Raw genomic sequence first — 23,794 nt, forward strand, 5'->3', positions numbered from 1 at the left:
ACCAATTAGGAAGTGATTCTCCTAATTTACTACCTACCAAGAATACATTCAATATCAGTGAATTGATCATAACATTTTATGACCATGGTGCAGATTCACAATTTCTTATTTGTAAGATATAAAATCCAAAAGGTTCTGAAAACCAAGTGTTTCACAACTCTTTCAGAAGCAGAACCTAACCTGAACCTTTATTTATGCTCTTTTAAAAAAATCACATTTCACGTAACTATTCATCATTTGAGGAAATATTAACATCTGACTGTGGGATGCTACCCCAGACCCCACAAGAGCTAGTACATAATAGGCAGTTTATGTTTGTAATAGCTTTACAATATCAAAAAAATTCTGAATGTTAAAACACATCTGGGAGGGATGCTAATCATTGGTGGGGGGGGGGCTGTGCTTGAAGGCAGCAGTGGCTTTATGAGAAATCTCTGTACCTTCCTCAGTTTTCTTGTGAACCTTAAACTCCTCTAAAAAATTAAATTAAAAAAAAAAAAACCCACATTTGATCTCAGTTTCAGGCAAGGGATTTTGGATCTATACTACAAATGATTTCAAGCCCTTGGACTCTTCATTTATTTAACAAAACTTCTCAAGAATGAGAGCTTTCAGAGAAAAATACCCAAACTTCATATTAGATTTTTAAAAATTCACATCATAAGTTAGTAATCCAGAGATAGTTTATCCCATATGCCAAATCCTTTGTGATTATTTGTAATACTACCAAAAACATTATGCACAAATTCAGACAAGTCTTAATCACATTCTTAATATGAGCTTGCAGTCTCTGATATCAGATGGCTTGTGATTGATTGATTTATTGGCAATAGCTGATTTTTTTGTAGGCAGCAAACAGTCATCTGGTAAATTGCTATTTATTTTCTTTGGGACATAGGCACCCATGGACTAGAGCTCAAATGATTCTTAGACTGGGAATTATACTTCCCACTTAGCCACTTTGACAATATGACTATGTGATGCAGTATTATAGGCCAGTGCCATAGACCTCAAAGCAAGCAGATTCATACAGACTTGTGATGATGGAGATGACATATATCTGGAGAATCCCCAGTATTCACAAAAAACAGAAACAAAGTAATGATGATGTTGGCGTCACTGGGAATAAAAAGCTGTGGGCTGTCAGGGGAGGACAGGGATTGCCAAGTGGGCAGTGCACTCTTCATGCTGAAAGGAAAGCGGGTCTGAGTGTGAGCTCTACCCTCTCAGGATCAAGTGTGTTGTGCAGATTCAGAGATTATGTGGCTGTGAAACCTCACCTAGAGAATATGGTGCTGAAGAAAGCCTATCAATGAAAAAAAACATATTTACTGACTTAAAAAACATAGATGGCTCATTGTCAAGTAGCAACTTAGTAGAAAAGACGGTACAGGTCTCTATTTTTCTAGATATCTTTTCCCTAAAGTTTCAGAAACATTGCTAGTTTCTAAATAAAATTGATTAAATGTGAGTCACTATAATGGACCATTGGAGTTGATACTTACATTCTCTGGTAGCAGCCCTGTGGATAATGGGTAAAAGGAATGAGAAAAACTCCAATTGTCTAGGAGCTCAGTTTGCCTTGAACAAACACAAAAGAGGCTATCAGAAAAGAATCTGAATTATCTCCGCAATGTAAATGAAGACATTTGTATTTTCAAATAGCCTGATTCATTGTTCCTTTATATTTCTTCTGTTCTGGTATTCTGAGTAAATCTTTTTTCAATCAAAATCTGAAAGACAGCTGGAAGCCCCCAGTGATGGCTCCACTGTGATCTCAATATATATTAATAGGAATCTTTCTTTGTAGTTCCCCGTGTGGCTCTTGGACCAATAGAGACAGCATCACCTAGGAACTTCATACAACTCAGCCTCCATTTGAGACCTAATGGAATTCTAAGATTTCTGGAGATAGAACCTAGTAATCTATAGTTTAGAAAGTCTTCCAGGTCATTGAGGCATTGTCAACTTCAGAGGTGAAGATCAGGAAAACAACAGACTTAGGAATTATTGGCTGGTTGAAGGTTCTACCTGAATAATCTACAAAATGTTAATACCTGAACTGAAGCCTGTGTACCCTTATTCCTTCCTGACTATACTCTCACCAGGTGAGTAGGAAACAAATGCTTCATAGAACTACCTGCCATCCTCCTCAGAATTAACACTCACCAAGCCATAACGGAGAGTCAGTTTTGTTTTTTTGTTTTGCTTTTTGCTATTCTTTTCCTTCCTGCAGGGTCATGTAAGTTCCCGAAAGCAGTAAAAAGTAGGGGGACTGGATGTTGTGCCTTAATGTAGTTAACCCAAGCCCTTGGTACCACACAGGTGGAGGGAATTATTTGAGTCCCACAGTTTTGGGGTGTTGAGTGTTCTTGCTGGTCAGAGCTTGTGTCAGAACATAAATCAACATAGAGCTTTCATTATTGAGAATGTATTCCTACCATGCTTCTCCCAAACATATCTAGTGGATTAAAGAATACACTTAGAGACCATTTGTTTACATTATTCTTTTGTGTTCTAGTAACAAAGTTTTCAGGCAGGCAATGGTCCATGAATCACACTTAGAAAAGCATTGCACAAAAGCTTCTGTGTGCATCCAAGGTTTAAAAAAAAAAAAAAAAAAGGCACTGTAAGTCCTCATCCAGAACTTTATTTGGTTTACTTAGATTTTATATCTGAATTGGTAGGAAAAAGAATAGGGAAGATTTTCTCAATGAATGTGATCTGGCATAGATTTATGGGTATACCTGGATATACATCCCACGGGTCACTCGTGTTGCTTGATGGGGCCTGGAAGCCAATGTATAATGCAGACATTATTATTTTCTCTATGGGTTAAGAAGTGAAAGTGGTTGAGATGCACTTGGTTAGAGATACAAGACCATTCTCAAAAGATGATCCCACTAAGGGCATCCACGTGATCCAATTTACGAGTCTGCCTGAAGAGGTATGAAGAGTGGGGGCTGGGTTCCATGAGAATCCAAAATGACACACTTGGCCTTACAACAGGATTCTACGTGGAAAGTATTCAGGTGTGATCTTAAGAAGAAGAAACACATATATTAGGACCCCAAATATTGGTTTGGGTACAGTGAGCAGGAGCCAGTGTTACTTTCTCCTGAAGAGAGAAGATTCTTCTATGAGGGAAGAGATTCCCTCCCCAGTGTATAAACTGGATTATGGGGAAGCTATGGTTAAAATAAAGCACAAAAATTTTGTTACCTCATTGCAAATAGTTTAGGATGAAGCATCACTGCTTTGGGCAAAAGGAAGGGGCCCTTCTCTGAGCAGGAAGATCATTACTGATTTAATCAACACAATCAAGTATATCTTCCTGAATCTGAAACTGGATCTGAGATGTAGGCCTTCGGCTGTATGGACAACAAATTTCAGATGGGCCAACATATCTGGAAAAGCGGTATACGGGTAAGTGGGAGGCAGAAGTTCCACCTCTTGAAAGCCACAAGGTCTGTGTCTCTAGAAAGCAAACTAATTAGGGGGAGTCTAGTATCTAATCTGCTAACTAAATGATGACATACAGTCTTTGTAAGTTCTGTATTTACATCTATTTACGAGTCCATGAGTCCTGCAATATCATTTTGATAGCTTCAGCTTATCTTCATCATGCTAAAGAGAACTAAGGACCACAATATTAAAAAAAAAAAAAAGATGGTGTCACAAAACCTCAAGAAAGCAAAATTCAAGAAGGCAGGTGTCATGAACTGAGTAACTCTGATTTAGTAGATTTTTCATCCTGTGCCCAAACTTGTCTGTTTTAAACTTCTTCCTCTTTAGCAGAGCAATGTTCTCTTATATCTGACAAGATCCAGAAAACCTCCATAGCACAGTGATGAAGGTCAAATCAGCTTTTCAATTCCAATCAGAAACTAGAATTCAGGGAAAAGGAATTTAGCAAGAAGTTGAATTATGTGGTGTTATCCACAAGCAGAGAGCAGGTCAGGTTCCCATGGTTCACCACAAACCCATTCCACCCTAGGTCTGTGACCACTTGATGAATGTCAGACCTCCCTAGATACCATCTGGTTAGAATTGACTCAGAAAAGTAGTAAGATTGAACGCACAGTGAAAATAAGCACAGAAAATAACAGAGAAACATCAACCTAAAAGCAAGGCAGCTATGGACCACTTCATTTAAGAACAAAAAGATCTCCTACACCAAGAGAACCTTACAATTTTATAGTATCACAGAGGAGCAAAGTAACACTTTGACAATAATATGATAACCAATAAGAGTTTTAAGATGTAAAAATTTTAATATTGCAGAGGGGCTTACTGTAGGTCAAATGTGGATTCCAAATCAGCATATGCTCTAGAAAAGTGAAGTTAAAAATATAAATGTGGTTTTGGTATACATTGCATGTTATATCAAGAACTTAATATATTTAAAATTAAATTTTAAGTATCAATATAAAATCATAATATAAAAGGACAGTTTTTTCCAATTCTATCATTGAATTTACCCCCAGCACATTCTTTTTCTTTTTTTTTTTAAAGATTTATTTATTTATTTGAGAGAGCAAGAATGAGAGAGAGTACATGAGAGGGGGGAGGGTCAGAGGGAGAAGCAGGCTCCCTGCCGAGCAGGGAGCCCGATGCGGGACTCCAGGATCATGACCTGAGCCAAAGGCAGTTGCTTAACCAACTGAGCCACCCAGGCGCCCGCACATTATTTTTCTAATACCAGCATTCATGCATATACTCATACACAAATTTGGTCTTTAATTCTATTTTCTAGTAAAAGAAATCAGGGATCCTTGGAGAGTAGTTGTTTCCATATCCTGATAAAAAGAGAAATCAAGATGATCCCGGAGTATCTTAGTATTACCATAATGTAAGGCAAGTAGAATCTAAAAGTTGTTTGGAGAAGTGAGAAAGGGGAAGAGAAAGTAAAATAAATGGACACCCCCTGACCAACATCTGACAATTTGAACATACACTTAAAGTAGTTATCTTAATTAGAGTAGTTATCTTGGTTAAAAAAAATTATCAAAGTGATTAATAACATTTACTCTACAAAAGAAAGGGCAGATTAAAATTTTCAAGTATACAGAAAAAGTGGAATACTATGTGATTCACTTATACATATATACTGTTCACTATTTGCTCAATACCTATATCTATCATCAGAGTTACATAATGCAACCTAAAAGTTTTAAATAAGCCTATTAGACATTAGATCAGCATTATATATAAATGATAGGACCCTGTGCCATATAACTGTGATGAAATCTAAAAATACATTTCAAGAAGTAGAAACTTACATGATTGACTGACACTGGAAAGGCCCAATGAACAGCCATCATCTCAAAATTCCTCTTAAAAGCTAAATTATTTTGCCATAATTAGGGATTTTTTTCTGCCATAATTACTATAACGCTGAGGTTACATGCACACACACATAAATAAATATAATGGTAATAGTATTTTTGTTCTAGGTTTTTGCATATGCTTTTAAAATTACTATGTGTATTTATGTGTGTTTTCTTTTCAGGTACTTGAGATACTTAAAAGAATGTGGTTTACTAGTTTTATAAGACTACTCTATTAACTTTATGAACTATATTTAAATATTCATAATTAATTTTAATTGACAATTTTGTCAGTTGATTTCTAGAGTTAAAGAGAATCTGACAGACTTACGACTTTCATTTAGTGCAGTCTAATTAGTTAATTTAATAATCAGTTTAAATATTGAAGAGAAATTGATTCTTTAGCTACATTATCATGTTTTAATGATTAAACAATTGTTTAGTGAATCTACAAGCCCAATTCATTGATCATAAATCAGAGTACAAAGTGCTTATAAAGATTCTCCTGGATGCACAAAAGGCTCTTGGGCAGTAAAGAGCTCTCAGCAGACCTGAATCATAAAAAGGACTTTACATATTTTTGTAACTTCTACTTCGAAAAAGAATATAAGACCTGTTTTTGAGAAATACATATATTTTTAAAGGTTTTATTTATTCATTTGAGATACAGAGATACAGAGAGAGAGAGAAAGCATGAGCAGGGAGAGAGGCACAGGGAGAGGGAGAAGCAGGCTCCTCGCTGAGCCAGGAGCCCGATGTGGGGCTCGATCCCAGGACCCTGGGATCAAGACCTGAGCTGAAGGCAGATGCTTAACCATCTGAGCCACCCAGGTGCCCCTAATATTTTCATAAAAAGTGCTAAAAACAGATTTTTTGTCTTTAAAGGGTTCTATGTCCATCATTGAAAATGCATGCATCAGAAACATTTCATTCCCTAACAATATGGGACAAATGAAGTGTTGCTGTACTCCTTGGTTGGTTTATTGAAGACATCCATCATATAATGATACTTTAATAGATTTGCACATGTGAAATGATAATTTGCTACTTCTCTAGCAATTTCCAAATATAACCTAAGTTTCCAGAAAATGTGAACCAATTCTGAAAACTAAGAGCTATGCTTGCTATTGAGAAAGCAGATGCATTCTCCTAGGCTTATGTAATCATAAAGCTAGAAGAAACCATCTTAGCCCAATTTGTTTTACAAATAAGAGAATTAGCTAAGGGAAGTTGAGTAATTTATCCATGTTTTCACATGCGTTGGTAGTAAAAGACCAAATGAACATCTCATGACTCCCAATCCTATGGTTTTACTCCATTAGAAGCCCTTACTTTAGTTTCTATACAGTTGTATAGTTCACAAGTTTGTATCTAACGCTATTGACAAGGAAACAAAAACTACTGTGAGTAAAAGATCTACTGTGAAAAGATTGGAAATTTTCAGCAACATTAAGCATAACTTCTTTACAACTCTGCTCTCCTGAACTGCATGTCCAAATTTCACTAGAAAAGTAAAGTGATTATGAAAATAAAAGAATGGTTATTACTATTCAATTCTACTGACACTATGACCTTAGTTTTCCTCCATGCATTCATGTTTCTGGTATCCATAATTTGATTTTAGCTACCCCCTCACCCAATATCTTAATTAGATCATTAAGAGAAAGCCTTACTATCTCAAAATGATTTCGGAGGGTTGGGGGGTGTAGCACTCTCTGAGCATGTTTACAAACTCAAATCTTGGTGGGGCCACAGAGCTAAAAATAAATGAGAGGTAATAAAGAAGGGAGGAAGTACCTGATAGGACCCTTGGGCAACTGATGAGTTTATGCCCACATAAAATAAGTTCAACTTCGTTAAATATACATATGTATAAATATACGAATGCATATTATCAAGTAGAAAGATACTGTCCAGCCCAAAGGCCAAAGGTTATGGTTATTCTTTTCACAGATCATCTTTGCTTAGGTAGAATGTTGTCCTTGAATAGCAGTTTCCAAACTTTGTGGTTTTAGGGCCTCTTTACATTCTTAAAAATTATTGAGGAGCCCACAAATATTTTGTTTATATGAGCTATATATGTCATTACTTAACAATTAAAATTCAGAAAGTACAATATATATATCACTGAAATATTTACAATTAATAAATATATTTCACATAAATACAAATAACATGGTTTATGAAAAATAAGTACACTTTCCAAAACAAAAATATGAAGAAAATTGCAGTGTTTAAATTTTTCTAACTCTAAGATTTGACTTAAAAAAGCTCAATTCTCTTATCTGCTTTGGCTTTCGGTCTGTTATTTTGATTAACATATATGAAAAAATTTGGACTCAGTGGAGTAGTTGGGAAAGGGAAGACTTCATAGACCCCCTGAAAGTTTCAAAGCCCCCCCAGGGTCCCCAAATCACACTTTAGAAATATTGTCCAATAGTAAGAAAGGAAACCAGAGCAGAACATGTTAGCTCAGATCAAGCTTCCAGATAATGACCTAAACTTATGGAATGGTCCAAGTAAAAATAATAACTGATTAAACACCACATTGACTGTCTTTGGCTTGCTGTTTTGGAGACAGGTCTGCCACAGGATTTCATGTTCTTGTAAGAGATCCCAACCTATCTGTTGTCTTTTTGTCTGTGTTTGGTGTTGAGGACCAATAGCCACTGCATACCTTTTGTAATTGTCATCACAGTTCCTACCTGTCTCTATACCTGTATCTATCTACATGTCTATCTACATATATCTATTTATATCTAGCTCTATCTATGTATCTGTATGTCTATCTCTATATCTGTATGCCTATATCTATGTCTATAATCAGTGGCTACAAGCTGTTTTAAAATAGATGTTTGCATATATTTAAAACTAAAATGCTTCTCTAATATTCATTCTGAGTTGTTTATTGGTTGGTAATAACTAAAGTGTAACTAAAGTGCTAAAGTGAAGATGTAACCAAAACAAAGAGTTGAAAAATGACAGCTTAAATACATGTCAGCAGTGAAGGCAAATACAGACTTCTCATCAAAGTCCAGTACTCTCTTAGGAGGATGGAGCAAGTCTGTGAATACAGGACAGAAAGAGTTGGCTACCATGTCAAAACCCAGGCAGGCTCATAGACTTGCTCTTCCCTTCAGGGCTTTATTATGACAACCACAATTACATGCTTTCTAGGTCTCAGTCAAGGCTGTAAGCCTTCCTGTAAAGATGAGCTATGGAAAAATCCAAGACTGCTCAGAGATTGCAACAGATTGTTCCAATGGCCTCCCTCCTTCAATAGATCATACATGACAGAAAAATAGAATAGTGATGTCTTTCCAAATCTCATACACACACACACACACACGCATGCAGGCACACACATGTGAGCACAAAGACACACACACCCTCACCCTTAAACAATCTCGTGTCCTTTTGTTTATGGTAGCAATATCACTTCCTCAATAAAATGTTTTAAATGCTAGTCTTTAAATTTTGGACACTGGCTGGTATTTCACTGGCTTGTATTTCAAAACAAAGTGTATTTGTCATCGTCAAACTTGTTTACGTGAATCAAGCAACACTGTGACCATAGAAGAAGCACTGTCATTTTTTCTTCCCTCCCTCTGCCCTTCTAGGTTTCAAAGCAAAGTCCACAATATTGCAAAGGCATTTTTGTTGACTTAAAGAGGACTGCTTTTTCCTAAAAATAGGTGGAATTTAATGACATCCCCAGTTCACAATCCCTCAGATCTGTAATGGGGATCATGTACCTGTATAAACAGAGGTGAGTTGGCAGGGAGAATGTTGAGTGTTTGGGGAGGACTATCTGCATTTTTCTTTTTTCAATTGAGCTGAGACTTCATATTTTTATTTACTTTTGTTTCTTTCTGCATGTCTTCAGAAATTCAAATAACTCAGGCATGCAGATTTTGCAAGGTACTGCTAAATCATGGTTACTAATTTGTTATGTCTTAAGAAAAATATTTCTCAGCAGGTTTGGATGTTACATAAAACCTGTTCTGCCCATGACCTTGTCTTCCTGTGGCTTTTTCTAAGATCTATGATAGTGACCAAGAAAAGATTCAAATCAGATTTGTCTGCCCCGAAGTTTGATAATTTGGCCTATAGTCTGTAGAATTTTTTTTTTTTAATTTGGGGATGCTTTCCAGAACTTACTGTCTAAAACTGTTTTCAGTGACAGAGACAAATGTTCCTAAGAAAGATACTCAGAGTAACATCAATTAAAAGCTGAGTGGATTTTCACTTCAACCTTTTTTTTTTTTTTTAAAGATTTTTATTTATTTATTTGACAGAGAGATAGCGAGAGCAGGAACACAAGCAGGGGGAGTGGGAGAGGGAGAAGTAGGCTTCCTGCCGAGCAGGGAGCCCGATGTGGGACTCGATCCCAGGATCCTGGGATCATGACCTGAGCCGAAGGCAGACGCTTAACGACTGAGCCACCCAGGCGCCCCACTTCAACCTTTCTTATAAGCACACTAAGTTATTTACAATAAACGAGAAGCTCAGAATAATCGTTAATTCATTCAACAAATAGTTTATTGTTTCTGAGCTAAATATCTGTGACCCCTGTAAGTTATTTAAAGCTCTTTGAACCTTAAAGAAAGGTAATTAAAAATTGCTATGCTACTAAGTAGGTGTTTGACCTCAGGCAATAATAATAAACTTAACAATTACATTGTGTTTTGTGGTATAAAAATACATTCACATTCATTACCTTTGCCTTTTCACACTTTTTATCTGCCTTTGCCAGACAAAATACAGGTTGTCCAGTTAAATATGAATTTCATAAAAACAAAAAATTATTCAGTATAAGTATGTCCCAAGCATGGGGCATGCTGTATTGTCGTTTGTTAAATCCGACAATTCTATCTCTATTTGGAGAAGTTTAAGGCGGAGGGAGGTAGGCAACTTACCTCACATCACCAGTTTTGGACCCTGTTCTTTTTACTTCAAATCCAGTTCTGTTTTGCTATACAACCTCTGTGCCTAGGCTTTCTGAACCTCAGTTTTCTATCTTCGAATTAAAAAGTAAAATAAATAGGATAGGAGAGAGTCTAAACCAGGAGACAGTGAAAATGCTTTGCGTTTGTGAGAGGCTATGTTCACAGAGCTCTAATGACGGTGATATAAAGCAATGCTTCACTGTTAGAGATACAGGGTCAGTTAAAGTTCTTCATGGTCATCAAGAGAGGCTTGATGAGCTATTTTAAACCAAAGAAATGCAAACATATCAGATAGCTTATGGGAAATGCAGAGAACCAGAGAATCAGGTTTGGAGGCTACGGAGTCATGAGCAGTTCCCAAATTCACCATTATGATTGCCCAGTGAAGACCACAGTGCCGCTGCCTCTAGGCACAAGATCTGCAGCTCATACATTTATTTCTGGGAAAGGAACTGTCCAGTAGACACTGACTGTTGCTGCTTCCCAGAGCTCTATGTCTCTTTACCACCCTCCGTCATCTTCACCGGCAAGGATTTTATGCATAGCCTCCTACTTCCTTTCATTTTCCTCTAAACTGAAATCTCTAGTTATGTCTAACTGGTATCACCTGGGTAATTGTCCTATGTCTTAACTGTAAAACCACCTAGAAAAACAAGTGTCTGGGTTTTACCCCAGACATGAATGACTCCTACAGTGGGCAATTCCCCACAAAGAGAAGATGCTCACTAAGTATTGAACAGCCGAGGAAGTATGCTGCATTCTGACTTCAGAAACATGTCAACATCATACTTCTATTTCCATCACACATACACCTGCATCGGCTGTCTTAACCCAAGCTATCTTAAATATTTTCCTTTCTCATCAAATCCTAACAAAGATCATACATATTTTATTTTATACTGAATCCTCATCCATATAGCAACCTGACCCAAAGCACCAACCAATAAATGCATATTACCATACTCTCTATCCAAATAGCACTGAAAGTCCCAGAGAGTTTCCCATGTTTTCGCAGATCCCTGAATTTTATTTCATTGTAGGGTAGAAACATAGCCCTCTTAGACAAGTTCTGGTCACTTTAAATTCCAAGATCTCAAATGAGTTATTTGTTTCTCAATTAACATACTGAAACACTAAAGTGCTGATGGTTGCTAATTTTTACTGTGAATGAATATTTAAATCCGAGGTCTATAATTTTCTCTATGTAAATTTTTAAATAATCTATTCTTGGGGCTCCTGTTATTTTGTTACACCTCTAAAAGTGACATTATACATGCCATGCGAAAGGTCGTGAGAAAAAAAGAGACATTGTAGAACACACATTGGTTTTCCGGACACCAGAGAAATCCTGTATGGACTAGCAAAGGCTGGATATCCTATAGGAACTATTTAGCTACCTCATTAGTTAAGTTAAACCCATTACCTTGCAGAGATCCTAAACTACATTCCTCAGAAACCCCTTTCTCCCTGGTGCTGAGGTAAAGATTCTTGGTTTAACAACATTCTTAGTGCTCTAAGCAAATTCATGGATTTCACTGGGGTAAATAAGCTTCACAGAGAAATACATGTATATTTTGAGTTTTATCTACCTCTAATTTTGGATTCTTAAAGATTATATCTGAAGAAATGTGGAAAAAAACAACTAATTGGAGCTGAAAAGAGTTTACAATTTTCTTCAAAAGTCTTCATTTCCCTCTTAAAGTGTTGTATAGTCCTGTACTCTGCAAAGAAACAAACTTGAATTCAATAGTGTTTAAGGAAAATTCCAGGTTTTCTCTAGAGCGTTATTTTATCTACTTAAATTTGGGTCCAAAAATAATCATTTTTTTAGGGGAATTTTTTTTTTTTTTTGAATAAAGGAAAGAAAACCATGCAGGCTGCCCCCAGTTAATACATTATTCCTTCTGGTAGATTATTCCTTCTGGTAGATTCAGTAAGGGAATCACCATTTTCTTCCTTACAAGTGATTAGGATAATTCAATTTCTTTTAACAGCCTGAGTTTCTACAATATTAATCTCTTACCCAAGAAATTTTGACTTTTTTTCTATTTTCTTTCTCAGGTTAAAAAAGAAAACATGTTAAAACTATGTATACTCAATGTTCCCATTAATTTATATTAAGTGATTCCCCATGACAATCAAGTATAAGGAAATTCACAATAAGAATTTTTATTCTTCAACATAATCTTGCATATAAAACTTCGTTAAAATAAAAATCCAGAAGAGACTTGAAGGCAAAAGAAGTTACTAGAAGGTAATCACTAGTCTTTAACATATAAAGGAAAGTAGTTGGTGGTTTTGCTTGTTAGCTAGCAAAATTTCTTGAAAGGAGGCAATGTGTTGTGGGAAAATGGTGGTAATGGGTTGATGGTATATATACTAGCACCCGATGCCTTCCTTTCCAGTGTCTTCTTCAGTTACTTCTCATCTTTGGTCCATTTATCTGTATAAAGCTTATAATAATCTGACAATTTCTAGGGATGTCTTCATAAACTTCACTTGGATAACTTGACAAATGGCTCACAATGAAAAACATGTATGTGAATTCATTTTCCTGCCGACATATGGCACTTGGTCTTCATTTGTGAAGTCATTTACTCTGAAGGAAAAGCTGTTTCCATCAGTGGCTCTGAGTATGAAGTCAAGTAGAACTTTAGAGAGTAGGTGTTCTCAGGTAGCTTTACTTCCAGCTAACACAGGTAACTCTACCGACTCAGATGTATTTTTCATTAGTATTTTCCTTGGATTTGCTGTATTTTCAACAAAATGCCACAAGTTTCTCAGAAAGCAATTAAAAACAAAATTTAATCACTAATACCTGCTGGTGTTAATTTTCTTATCACATGTGCCAGACATAGTTATGAATATGACAATTATTTATCTCAGCAAACCTGCTTCTGTTCAAGGAGCAATCAAGAATAAAGTTGCTGCAACCCTAATATGTAGTGACAGCTAACACATCTTGGTACTCAATGCTTAGACTCTAGGGATGGAATTTATATGTTGGAACAAGCATCCCATTTCTCAAGTTTGGTATCTTGGACATTTAAAGGCTTTGCCACTAATGAATTTTCTACATAAGTAATTATAACCATTGGGATAGTTTTGTTCTGGTTGTTAAATACTGAATTCAAAATATATTAGCAGCAGATTCTTTTCTTTAAATATGCTAAAGGAAGTACTAATAGAAAATAGATCAAGAGTAGGAACTATATGCTATGCGGTTAGAATATACAGAGACACACAGGGGTACATAGAGGTATGCAGCTGGTCTTCTCTATTTAGCATGCCCATGAAGAATAGGCAAGGGCTGATTGATTTTTAACTGCAAGGTAACGATTTCCTGGGCCTCTCAGTCATTTGTCTAACTACTCTGGCTTGGTGTTTATCATCTCACTAGAAGCAGAAGACCTAATTGAATGTCCGTTTCTGAAAGCTCCAGAGATTATTAAAGTCCAACTATCAGCCCATAAATCATTCTAAGTTTCTATATTACATGACCGAGGCATCCATCTACTAATTGCAGATTTCCTTCTAAGGCTTTTATGATAGTCTAAGTGCAATTCTCAATCCTCCTGATGACTTAGTCTGCCATTTAAAGACTGAGCAATGTCACCATCTAGACTATAGAAAAAAATTTAAATTTTTTTTAAGGCAGTCAAATTATGGTTGGCTGAAACATCTGCCTTTTGATTTCCCAGTAACTTATAACATTAGCTATATAATTGTAACCTACATGATAGTTCCCTTTATCCTTTATTTCAATTATTTCCAAAGATTTTATTTCTTATTTTCCCTAAGATGTTTCCCAATACAATATCCTCTTATTAAAGATAACTGAGATTCCATTCAAGAAACATTTATTGTGGCACTACAGTATTTTAGGATCTATCCTAGGGGGTTTGGAGGGAAAAAAAACCTTATAATCAGCTGGAACATACATAAATACACTCAACATAGAATGTTCTGCAAAGTGATTAGGTTAAAACTATGAAAACCACTCCAGAAATAGTTAACCCTAAGCTAGAAGAGAAGAATTCCTCTTGGGGTATAAGAGATGTAAGTACACTTCAAAGGGAAATAGGCCAAATTTATAAGAAAGCAAGATCTGTTTGGAGAACAGTGGTCAAAGCAGGGAGGGAAAAGCTTTATAGGAAGGGAAAAGCCAGCACAGAAGCTTCAAAGGAAACCTGGGATTAGGTAAAGCCAATTATAGGCTCTTCTTGGTCCTTTTCTTTTAAAATTAGCCCAGGCCTACCTATTCCCACCTGCAAAACTGTAGTGGGGCATTATTGGTTTCCAGGTTGCCTATTTTGACTGTTTTCCTATCTCCATACTAGTCACATGCTTTCTTCTTCTTTCCCATAACCACACTCAATCTTTTTTTCTTTCTTTTTTTTTACCCTATGGGCACGGTGATGTAACTACAATGCAGATCTGATCATGGCACTCTGTAGCTTCCACCTGCTTCAGCCTGTGTGTCCTAGAAGGTTGTACATAGCCCTCTATGTTCTGACCCTTACTCCCTCTTCAGTTACATCTTAAGGGGATCTCAAGCCAACAATCCTTGAATTCAGCATGCTCTCATACCTCTGTCCTTTAGCATGTGCTCCATCTCTAAACTTGAACTTTCCTTTACCCTCTGCATGTCCCTGAAAGCTGGTACTGTTAAGACTCAGCTCAGAAGGGCCTTCTTAGGGAATGCTTTCTAGAATCCCCATCCCTGACTAGCACACAGGGTCAGCTTCTTCCTCCTCTGTTCCTGTAGTACTTTTTATGTACCTTAATGAAAGCATTTATCACACTGATTATAATTATTTTTGATCTCTCCCTTTACCTTTTAGTTATTTGAGAGGCTATATAGTGCATCTAGCTCATCATTATTTTACCAGGAACTAGCAACAGTTCCTGTTCCATAACAAGGGTCAGTATATATTCATATAAATATATATTCATATATATGAATGACATTATACAATTTATATTATATATTATATAAATGTATTATATATAAAATTATATCAATATAAATATAATATTAAAGTCAAAGAACATAAAATTTCAAAAGAAGGACTAAACAAATCATTATTTTATACAGAAATGTCAAGTAGAATTAGGGCAGCAGTTATTAATGATCTTTTCAATAATAATTTCTCAAAAAATTATGGTGGTTTGAGAAATAAATTGGTGATAAAGTGGCAATAGGAGATCTTCTGTACAATATTTACAACTTGATCATCTCAGTAAGACCAAGGAGAAGTAATTAATAAAAAAAGGAAACATTAAAAATACAACACAGATGGGAAAAGTTTTTTAACCAAGATAATGAGTAAGATCAAACAGCACTTGGAGAGATTTGTCTTGTAGAGCAAGATTATCTCTTCTTAGGTGATAATGGTATAAACTACACAGTGAAGAAATAGATAAGTTCAAAACTAGAAGAAATGGGGTGTGAGCATTTATGCCTGATGTCTTCATTATTTGTTTCATTGGCTGGCACATAATAGATAAATATTTGCTGAATAATGTTAACTTTATTTTGAGAGACAGAAGCTCACTATTAGAGTATGAGAACCTAAGACAATCAAAGATTTGGAGAATTTAGAGTAGTATATCCAAGTGGTAGCTTGGGTGGAATAAAATTTAGCCTTTCAGAATATCTGTCAAGTATCCATAAAAAGTTCAAGTAATAATGGCAATAATAATTGTTATGTACTATGATCTGTCTCTTAATCCTAGGTTACTGTGACTCATAGTATCTCCAGAAACTTGCTATTTTCCTGTATCTGAAATATACACCCTAAGTAACAACAGAATGCTATCATGCAAATACAAAGTCAAAGGAAGTCCCCTAGTCTCCCTTTCCAAACAGATCTTCAACATTAGGCTCTTCCTATACAAAATACTGGGGCCGCCTGTGAATATTCATTATGGGGATCAACTAAGAAAATAAACAAAGGAGGAATAAAAAAAAAAAAGTTAGAACCCCAGGACCCAGTTGAAGGTAGCAATCTTAAATCCGTTATGACATAAACTGGTAATATTTTATAATTATCTTGTTTAGGTCTTAGTGGGACAATTGCCAAAGGTCTAAAGGATTTAAGGGTGCTGGTAAGAGTGACTATGAGAACTCATGAGGAAAACACAAGGGCCAGAGAGGCATAAAGCAGGGTAGACAGGTGAGGGAACACAGTTTAGCACAATTTATTCTGCTGAAACTGGAAATTAAGGCTTTGAGGTTCTTTGGCCAGAATGTCAATGGACAACTTAGATAATATTTGGGGAGAGAATACAATGAGTTAATATGTTGTCAGGGAAAAGCATGTATTTGCGTCTACCGTGACATCCTATTTCTTCTCATGACATCCAGGCTCAGAAACACCTCTTAGCGCGGTTAGAAACCAGGACAAGCATCTGAAGCTAATTCAGAAAATCCTGTGACTGCTTTTGCAGTGTCCTTTCCTTTTGGTCAGATTTGTCCTAACTCAAGCATTTTATCACTCTTTCATTCAACAATTTTTTTTTTTTAGTTTTTATTTAAATTCCACTTAGTTAACAGAAAGTGTAATATTAGTTACAGGTGTACAATATAGTGATTCAACACTTCCATACATCAGTTGCTGCTCATCATAAGCACACTCCTTAATCCCTATCCCTTATTTAACCCAATCCCCCCCCCCCAACCTCCTCTCTGGTAACCATCAGTTTGTTCTCTATTGTTAAGAGTCTGTTTCTTGGTTTGCCTTTTTCTCTCTTTCTCTTTTTTCCCTTTGCTCATTTGTTTTGTTTCTTAAATTCCACATGGGTGATATCTAATATGGTATTTGTTTTTCTCTGACTTATTTCACTTAGCATAATACTCTCCAGCTCCATCTGTGTCACTGAAAATGGCATCATTCAACACATATTTATGTGCAACTGACTCTATGCTAGGCACTGTTTCATGTGCTGGGTTCTAACAGTAAACAAAGAGGCAAGATCCCTGTTATTATAGAAATTAATAGTCTAGACCACAGAAAAGAGATCCTAAATGACTACACACATACATGAAAAGAAAAATAAAAGGTAAATTTTGTAGATTATTATGAGAGATTGAAAAAAATAAAAAGCATAATGTGGGGGAGGAAAGGGACTGCTTAGATTGAGAAATTAAGACCATTCTGAAAAGTTCAAATATGAGAACTGATGGATACCAAAGAGCTAGCTATGTGACAATATGAATTTAGAACATTCAAGGCAGAGGTAATAGCAGGAACAAAGATCTCAATGCAGGAATGAGCTTGCCATATGGCTGAAGCCCAGGAAAGAGATAACAAGAAAAGTAATGTGCTTAGGTCACAGGTGGCAAGGGAGAAAGGAGTAGAAGATGAGGGCAAATGAGCAGACGGACAACAGCTATCTTTTTTGAAAAGCTGTGCAGGTGTTGGGAAATGGTCTGAATATTATCCTATCTAAAATGGGGAGCCAATGGAGGATTTTAGCATAAGTTTGACCTGAGTTGATTTGTATTTCAAGCAGCAGTTTAAGAAGTGATTTAGAGAAAAAACAGGGAAGTTGTTAGGAAGCTATTGCAGTAGTCTGAGAAAGAGATGATGGATTCATTATTGAAAATAGCAGGGTACAGGTGGAAAGAAGTAGATAGACTCTAGATGTTCTTGAGATAAAACTGATAGGACATTGTCATTCGTTGATGAGGAAATAGAAGAAAATGAGAAATTAAGCATCAGGACTGTAGACCATTGTGTGTTTCTGCTCCAGTGATCTATTATTATTTGATATCTTGTTTTAATAAAACTTTCTTTTGCCAAAGCTTAATAAATAAGAGTACCCATTCAGTGGATGCTTGGGTGTTTTAGTTAAATGTTGGAGAAGAGTCAATAAATTACTGTAAAATAACTAGTATATTCTATGTTACAGGTAACTAAAGTGGCATAATTTTATTATGTTCAATTATATTCTTGAATTTTCTTCTCAGTTTTTTCATATGTCCAAGTCCTAACTCTCAAATAGTTGGTAAATTTGTTTTTTAGGGCAAGGATGTTGTCTATTTTTCATAAATACCAGGAGAAAATTAGGGCTATTTTTTTTTTACATTCACTGAGTTTATGCCAATTGCTTCCAGGGTCAAATGACTTCACTATTTTCAGCTGAAGTCTTGTCTGGAATTAGCAGAGAGAGAAAACACCAGAAGGAGATGGAAGGAGGATATCTGAGTTATAAAAAGGGTTCCAGTAAGAGGAAGGTGAAAGAAAATGTATCAAAGATAAATTTGTCTTACTGGACAAACTAGTAAAGAGTAAGCCTTGGAAAGATATATACTGCTTGGTCTTTCTGAGATGACAAGGCATCAGGGAAGCTTTATAAATTATAAGCCTGTAAGAAATTACAGAAAGAGCTTGCTGAGTTTAAAGCAAAATGGATTTTGAGCCCTCATGAATGTGTTCCCAAGTTAACCTCAAAAATTACCCTTAATTTAAAATTTCACAGTCACTCCCCTGGTGGGTGTATATTAGAGGTGCATCAGGTAATTACTTTTTTTTTAGCATTACATACAATTTAGATCAGATTCAGGCAATGTGGTGTAAATTCTTTCTCTTGAATCTGACCTTAACCACAAAGTCTAATTACCTAACCAGGGCAGTTAGCAGGGCGGAGAGAACCCATTATCTAAAGCAGGTTTTTGCAAAATGCCAGTTCACTCATCATTTATTGGCTAAAAAGCAATCTGACCTTGGGTATGAAGTCATTTTCTAAAATTCATCTTGGAATCCAGTAAATCCACTAAAAACTTAGCAGAAGTTGAGGTTACGAGCGCCAAACACATGTTTCCTAGACATAGCCTGACATGATAGTGCAGAAAACATCCTAATGTTAATATTCTGATGCCAGCAACCACTGCAGAAGTATTTTTGCATTCACCATGTGCAGTCATAGAAGCAATGTGATCTAAAGGCTTGTCATGAGTTAAATGGCTCACAGTGTTTTGCAGATGACAAGAAGTTTCACTTGCACAAAGTCCTAGAATTAATGTGTCAAGGTAGGTGACAAGCTCTTAAGCTGATACATACATACATCAAGGAACTGTGCTCCTCATAACCAACCTGTCATACTTATGTTCTGAGAAAATGTCCCACATACAAATGTGACTTTGTTTATTAAATTTAATATATTAAATGCAGTCTGCTGCTAAAAATTACTCCCATTTTTATCTGGGAGAATGTATTTCCATAAACTATATAATAGAAAATAATTTAAACAACATTAACTATAAAGAATTTGGAGAAAATATTATTGTAGTTTGCATTAAAATGTCATGAGATCAGAAAGGCTTGGAACAAATAATTTGATGGGGTCTTATTTTCTCACAAGTCCACGTTATTTGGAGTAGGGTAAATACTGCCCTAAAATATTCTCCTTCGTAAACAGAACTTAATCTTAAGAGTTCCTAATGCAGATATTCTGAAATTGTTCATTTGGGCTAATGACAATACAGAAGGAGGAGAGAATCATGTGTGCCTGAGGCAGAAGAAAATGCCAAGTGTTTGCTCTCTGAGGATCTGGTTATTAAAACCAATGCGACAGTGTCATTTTTCCAGGCTTAAGTGAATGGCTGCATGTTTTCACAAGGGCAATATCAAAGACCTTATGGTAGTGTGACCCAGCATAGTAGCAGGTCCAGTGTCCAGTGACTCTTCCAAAGGAAAGAAAACTGACTCATGAAAGCTAAGTGAGCTATTAACAGTCATGCATAGGTGTAAATATCTGGCTGTGGAAGCATGAAGCAGTGGGACTGAGTGTGGTCAAACCTTGAACTAGGCAAATCCAAAGGAGTGGGAGATGTGCACTGGAGAATTGAGAAGGCATCAGGGAGCTGTGATGACCAACCAGTTACTCTCTTGAGCCACCGGAGCAGAGTGACTTTATTCTAAATATCCAGTGTTGGGAATGAATACAGTGTTTGGTTAAAGAAGCAGAGGTTTTAGTGTCAGAAGAATATTAAGCTCTCTCATGTATTACCTCCATGACTTGACATGTTGCTTACCCTAAGCCTCAAGTTCTTTATCTGTAAATGGGATAATAGCTGAGTTGGGCTTGCAATAAAGAAGCTATGTAAGTACTTAGTAATTTAAGTGGCATATAGTGAGTACACTTTAATACTAACTTTTATTAGTATTATCTTTGGGCTCCTTACATCACCAAACATTACAGCAAATTAGGAAGATTGATCCCAAGCCTAGGATGGGACTTGGGTCTATGGCCTTAAATATGACACAGCTACATTTTGGGGTATGTTGAGTGGACCAAGCCACTGTTAGCTGTAACATTTTTCTGGGTATGGGGGCTCCATATTGGTTGCATTTTGCAGAAACCTGGGAAGCTTTATAAAAACTGATTCTGTGGTCCCACTCTCAGACATTCTGATATGATTGAGGTAGGGTGTGACCTGGATTGCAGAAATTTTTAAAGCTCCCCAGCCAGGTGATTCTAATATGCTAGGAAGGCTGGTGTCACCATCTTGAAGTGGAAGGACATCTGACAGACTAAAGACTTCTCTAAAATAGATGGAGCTGTGTAAACATCAATTATTTACACCAGCCCAGATGGGGAGATGAACTTAAAACTGACTTTAAATTTAGTAGAAAAGGAATAGACCAAAACAGTTCAGTATATTATTAATTGGAAAGTTTAAATTTCTTCAACATCCAGTAGGATGGAGATTTATGAGGAAAGTAAAATCACTTATAAGAAACTTAAAACCTTTATTTTATAGGAATACCTACTGAGTTGTGTATTAGGAGAGACAGAGAGAGAGAGAGAGAAAAGGGGGGGGTACGCAGACAGAGACAGAGATTACGAAACAGACAGAGAAGGTCAGTAGAGTAGTCTTGAAGATGGCCTTGTGAGTATGTAACTCCTGGGTGCACCAAACATTTTAAGTCCTGTAGCTGATGAATTATACTCCACCCTTGAATACCTCTGTGAGTTTAGAAGTAAATTTAATAGAGAGGTAGGAAGAGGCCTGTTAGTACTTGATACAGAGGGAAAAATGGAAGAAAGAAAAAAAGGAACGTGTAAAGTAACAAAAGCAGCATTAGCAACATCAAGAATGACAGACCAGTAGACTAAGCAATGAGGAAACAAGAAAATGATGGTAGAGTGCAAAATGAATGAACATAATATTTTAGAAGGAGAAAAAACAAAAGGCAAAGTGGATAAGTGGCAGCATAGGGAGGAAATACGTCTTGTTATTTTCAGAGGACATTCTGATTAGGGTGAGAAGTCTGCCCTCTCTCCTTGTTGAGAGGTTGATGTTGCTAACACAAGTGTCTTCTCCTTTATTAGCAGGTGCTGGGGGACTTAGTGTTCCATTCCATGCATTCTTGCCTTTGAGTCTCTAACCAGAAGCACTGATATTGGAAAACAATAAGCAAGCAAGGGCTGATGGATGAATGTTGCCCTAAGAGCAAGTTAAGAGGGCTGAATTTGAGTCTCAGTTTTCAAAAAAGAAAGAAATCTAATCACTTCTTAACCTCTGATTTTGGCAGCTAGAGACTTGTTCTCTCAATAGATTCTTCTGCAAATCTCGGAGCTATAAACCTTAAACTGCTAACAACAGCCTTGCCTTTGCAGTCCATTTTATAGCCCCAAGGTCATTTGTGATTTGCATAATTAGCAGTTCTAACTTATTTTATTTCTTCAAAAATCAGAGTTGTGATAAAAATAGAAATATTATAATATTCTTGTTCTTCAAACAGTTTTCATTCTGGTTTGCAATTGTTTTTAGGTACTAGAAGAGTGTAATAATTAGGATCCATTATCAAGATGATTGGAACACTGAATCACTATAATGACCTCTGTCTATATAAATCATGGTGGCATGTTCCTATAAATGATAGTTTGATGGTCATTTCTGGAATCTAAATGCAAGGAAAAGATAATCCTATCTTGCTGAGACAGACTCTGTATCAGGAATATTAAGTGGAACTATCTTTTCTAGAGAGAAAGTTATAGTATTTTCCTTCAGAATATCAAGTGGAGGGTGATCACACTCAAACAGGGTCACCAGATGGCAGGGCTCACCCCTGGCAGATGCTCCAGTACTCCTGGCGCCTATTGAGAAAGGAGAGAGGGAGCTTTGTACATGGTTTACCAACTTCTCCACTAAATCACCAACTTCTCAAAAACCACAACTCACTGTGTCTCTCTGGGGAGCAAGCAATAAAAGAAAGCTGTGTAAGAAATGGGTGTTATACACAAACAATGAATCAGGGAACACTCCATCAAAAACTAATGATGTAATGTATGGTGATTAACATAATAAAATTAAAAAAAATTTAAAACACACAGAAAAAAATGATTTTTCTTCATCTCTTTTTTAGAGTCTGTGTGCAGGGAAATGAGGGCTTCCATATGAATATTTTTTGTGACTTACTGGCTGCCCTGGTCACTTATTTCAATGTTTTCATCACAGCTCTTTCCTTCATACTTCATGTAAAGATGACTTCCTTCAGTATATTTTTTCCTCCACTTTTATTGAGACATAATTGATACATAACACTGTATTAGTTTAAGGTACATAATCTAATATGTTAATAGGTGTATATACTGTGAAATACTTATCACTATAAGTCTAGTTAATATTCATGACCTTATGTAGTTATGAATTTTTTTCTTTGTGATGAGAACTTTTTGGGTTTTTTTCCCCCCTTTTTTGCCCATCCCTCCATCTCCTTCCCCACTAGTTCTTTGTATTTATGAGTCTAGTTCTGCTTCTTGTTCATTTTGTTTTTTAGATTCCACGTTAAGTGAAATCATATAGTATTTTCTTTCCCGGACTTACATCACTGAACACAGTTCTCTCTAGCTCCAACTATGTTGTCACAAATGGTAAGATCTCATCCTTTTTTATGGATGAGTAATATTCCACTGTATACAGATACCACATCTTTATTCATTCATCTACCTATGGACACTTGGATTGCTTCCATATCATGGCTATTGTAAATAAAGCTGTAATAAACATAAGGTTACTGTATCTTTTCAAATTAGTGTTTTCATTTTCTTTGGGTAAATTCCATGCAGTAGTGAAATTAATGGATTGTATAGTATTTCTAATTATAATTTTTTGAGAAATATTTTCACCAACAGTGCACAAGGGTTCCCTTTTTTCCACATCCTCATCAAAACTTGTTATTTCTTGTCTTTTTTATTTCAGCCATTCTGACTTGGTGTGAGGTGACATTTCACTGTAGTTTTGACTGGCAGTTCCCTGATGAGTAATGTTGAGCATATTTTCACATATCCATTGGCCATCTGTATGTCTTTTTTTGGACAAATGCTTATTTTTTAATCAGAAAAATTTTTTGTTTTTTAATCTCTGCTCATTTTTTAATCAGATTTTTTTTTTTTGGTGTTGAGTGGTATAAGTTCTTTGCCGATTTTGCCTATTAACTCCTTATTAGGTATGTCGTTTGCAAATACCTTCTCCCATTTAGCAGGCTGCCTTTTCATTTT

The sequence above is a fragment of the Neomonachus schauinslandi genome, chromosome 10, assembly GCF_002201575.2.
Source record: "Neomonachus schauinslandi chromosome 10, ASM220157v2, whole genome shotgun sequence".
Taxonomy (NCBI): Eukaryota; Metazoa; Chordata; class Mammalia; order Carnivora; family Phocidae; genus Neomonachus; species Neomonachus schauinslandi.